Source organism: Nannospalax galili, unplaced genomic scaffold, assembly GCF_000622305.1.
Source record: "Nannospalax galili isolate Female #2095 unplaced genomic scaffold, S.galili_v1.0 scaffold336, whole genome shotgun sequence".
Lineage (NCBI taxonomy): Eukaryota > Metazoa > Chordata > Mammalia > Rodentia > Spalacidae > Nannospalax > Nannospalax galili.
In genome coordinates, this window is record NW_008343385.1 from 6,832,156 (window position 1) to 6,836,319 (window position 4,164).

Consider the following 4,164-nt stretch of genomic DNA (forward strand, 5'->3'; position numbering starts at 1 on the left):
CAGCTGTCCTGGAACTCACTATGTAGACCAGGCTGGCCTTGAACTCACAGAGATCTGCCTGCCTCTGCTTCCCGAGTGCTGGGATTAAAGGTGTGCGCCACCACTCCTGGCCTTGGTTCACATCTTTAATACTGAAAAGGAACGTGTAGACTTTATGCCCTGTCTGAGCATTTTGAACGTGAGTGCATTCCATGCTGTGCAATATGATTGGACCACAGCTATTATCCAAACAGCAACATTATCTGGGATAGTACTGTTTCCAAAGGGAATATTTTGCATCCCCTAAACCTCTGTGATATGGGGACATACAGGTGTCTTTGAGAACAATGGAACCTTTCATTCTCAAGGAGCTAAGGTGCCAGAAACTCAATGGCCACCTAGCTGCCCCGAGCAAGTGACTTTTGGGTTCTTGTCTTAAGAATTTGAAAAATGAGTTTTAGAAAGTAGTTTATTATAGATTCATAGGTGGAAGCTAAACTCCTGTATAGTAGGAGGTATCCCAGGAAATAGGGTACCACCAAGATGCTATTCTGGACTCTTTTTTCCCTCTGAGGCAGGGTTTCTCTGTAGCCACGGGCTGGCCTGAAACTCACTATGTAGACCAGACTGGCCTTGAACGCACAGAGATCCTCCTGCCTCTGCCTCCCCAGTGCTGGGAATTAAAGGCGTGCGCCACCACGCCTGGCTGTTAATCTGGGGCCTTTTTAAAGGATTTATGGCAGAAACTGGGGTGACATCTGAAGAGGGAAATGAGCTGATCAATCTAGTTGACCCACCCAAGTTTCCAGGTATGGGCTCTCAGTTTCAGTCACATAGGCATACATTGCCTTTAGGCAGAGATACTCATTCAGGAAATAACAGAAAAAAACAGGAACCAACCAGAACTCTGTTCTGGCATTGCTGGCCTCCAGCAAAGTCATTCTGGGAACTGCTGCTTTGGGGTCCTGGCCTTATTTGACCAGTTTCTAGCTCCTGCTCTCACCGCCTGTATCATGTGATATAGATACATATTTTAGAGGAAAGTATGTATTTTAGAAGGGAATTTTCTAAGCATAAATACATTTGAATTTGGTTTAACGTCCTTCACTTGTTTCTAAAATTTCCTACCATTCAAAGATTCTCTTCTGTCAGCTATTACATTTTTCATTACATCAAACATCGTTTGCTCAATAAATTGTTTCACGTTTCTGGAGTAATGAGAAGTTTGGAAGGGGGTGGTGGTCTAGGACTGTGTCTTCAGACACTCAGGAACTCCCCATTTTTCTGCTCAGCGATTCTGAACATGTGCAATGGTCTCCTGGGCACAAGATAGTTTATACACTTTTAGTATGGCTGAGAAAGTCTATGTGAGTATGAGACTTATCAACTAAACAATATTTGCCCCTTTTAAAGTCCTTTCCCAGAAGTACCATCCAGCAACATTAATGACTTGTTGGATGAACTATGCACATGACCACTTTTTTTTTTTTTTTGGTCCTTTTGAGACAGGGTCCTAACAGTCCCAGCTGACCTGGAACTCACTATGTAGACCAGGCTGGCCTCGAACTCAGAGATCCGCCTGCTTCTGCCTCCCAAGTACTGGGATTAAAGGCATGCGCCACCATGCCTGGCAAGACCACTGTAGCTTTAAGGAACTTAAAATGTGGAGTTTTTGTTATTGGTGGTGTATTTTTTGTTTGTTTGTTTTTTCTTAGCCAAACCCAGGAACATGACTTCTCTAAAATTGGAGATCTTTTAGTAAAAGAAAGGATGAAAACATACCTCATTAGGCATCTAGCAGTGGCTGCCAGAAAGCAGTGGTCTGTAGGTACACAGCTTTATTTTGCTATATGGTATCCTTTGATAAGACATCCCATTGGCTGAGAAGATGCTACTAAGATGCTTTCAGCAAAAACCATCAGATTATCACAGATTCATGTGAATTTTCCTAGGTGCTTATGGTAATAAAGATATTTTCAATTTATGCAAGATTCTTTCTCTGGTTCTTTAACAAGTTAGTGGGATTTTTTAAAAATGTATTAAAATTGCCCATCACTGTCATGGGTGATGTCAGGAAATACTTGCCAGAAGCCAAACATTTGAACAGCTTTAACCAAGGCATCAGATAAACTACAATTATATTCAAGAAAGAACTGCTTGATGTGTGACATTAAAATGCAGTTCCCCAGGCAACTGTGAGGAAGATACCTCAATAACAACAGAGCTTCCAAGAACTGCTAAAATTTTGTAGCACCTTTCTATTTATTTTTCATTGACAGTTAAATTACCACTTGAAAGCATCTGTTGACTAGAAAACATATCCTCTACTCTGAATAAACCAGACAGTCTCCCCAAATAAGCTACCATCTAATTGACAAAGATCAGGGAGAAGGGAGTGGAAAAGGACAGATAGGATGGACAGCCTCATCATCAGACAGTGGTTTGTTGGAGATGCCAGGAATCAAAGATAGGTGTTGATGACTGTAACCACCATCCCATCCCAGGTGAGGGGAACTCGCTTTGTAGACAGGCCTCAATTTCAGAGATCTGCTTGCTTCTGCCTCTGAGTGCTGGAATTAAAGGTGTGCACTACCACACCTGGCTCTGCCCCATTATTTTCATCAAACATATTCAGCAAGCTTTCTTGTTGAATTGTTATATCTCACAATGCCTTGTTAGGAATGAAGTATACCGGCATTTAGCCATAGAGGTTACTCACAGAAATGCATTTATACTTACTGAGGTGTAATTTTCTATTTCTATAATCAGGTATCTTTTGAAGTATATTAGAAACCGAAAAAAAAAAAATAGGCGGTTGTGGTGGTGCATGCCTTTAATCCCAGCACTTGGGGAAGCAGAGGCAGGTGCACCTCTGTAAGATCAAGGCCAGCCTGGTCTACATAGAGTTCCAGGCCATCTGGGGACTGCAGAAAGGCCCTGTCTCAAAATTTAATTAAATTAAAAATAAATAATTTTAACCAGGTGTGGTGGCATATGCCTTAATCCCAGCACTTGGGAGGCAGAGGCAGGTGGATCTCTATGAGATTGAGGCCAGTGTGATATACATAGCAAGTTCCAGGTCAGCTAGAGCTATAGGGTGACCCTGTCTCAAAAAGAAAAAAGACGCCCCCCCCCCCCAAAAAAAATTGGAAGACTGGAGAGATGACTCTGGTTAAGAACACTTGGTGTTCTTCTGGAGGACCCTGGTTGAGTCCCAGCTCCAGCATGGTAGCTAACAACCATCCATAACCCTGTTCCAGGGGATCCAGTGCCCTCTTCTGGCCTCTGAGGACATTGTACACATGTGGTGCACTGACATACATGCAGGCAAAACACTCATACACATAAAATAAAAAAAATATTAAAAAGAAAACCACACAAAATCAAACAGAACCAAATTCATAGTACTTAGAGTGTAGTTTCATTTCTTTGAAATCCAAAATGCTCCAAAATCCAAGACCTTTTGAGTACCTGCCTTTGATTACACAGCCTTTAAGATTTCAGATTTTTGCATTAGAGATGCTCACTTGGCAAAGCTTGTGTAGTTATTTTCAAACTCCACGAAGTTTGAAATATTGAACACTTCTGGTCCTAAGCATTGCAGATAAGGGACATGCAGGTATGGATGACTCCCTCTTGTTGGTTCAGTTTAGCTTTGTCTGACTGCTGTTTGTTTATACTGTTATGCTTTTCTCTGCCTTCTACAGGACTTGTGCAGCTATTATACACTCTGTTTCTCTGATATTATTGACAATGGCATCTTCTTGTTTCCCATTGTAATGGAAGCCCATCTCCACCCCTAACCCTGATTTGGGAATTTGAAGTTTGGGTTAATGACCTTTGTTCTATGAGGGACCGTGAAGGTTGAGATGGAGTTTAGCTGTGGTAGGGTCCCATCTCCATTAGCATCCTTCTTTCTGCTCACTCTTCTGAGATGTCAGCGATCTCCTACTAGGACAGACAATGATTTGGATTATGCCTACTCCTTCCTTGAAAGAGGCCTTTAGGCTTTGGAGAGATTCTTCAACTAAAAATGGAGCCCACGAACCTTCCTTTCCATTAGCTTAGTGACCTCATTCTCCCATTTTCTCTCCCAAAGTTGCTCCATTCCTTCTCAGAAGAGAATAAAGCTTCATTTGGCTTCTCTCTATGTTTGATGGATTTAGTGACACCTCCCTCCCTCCC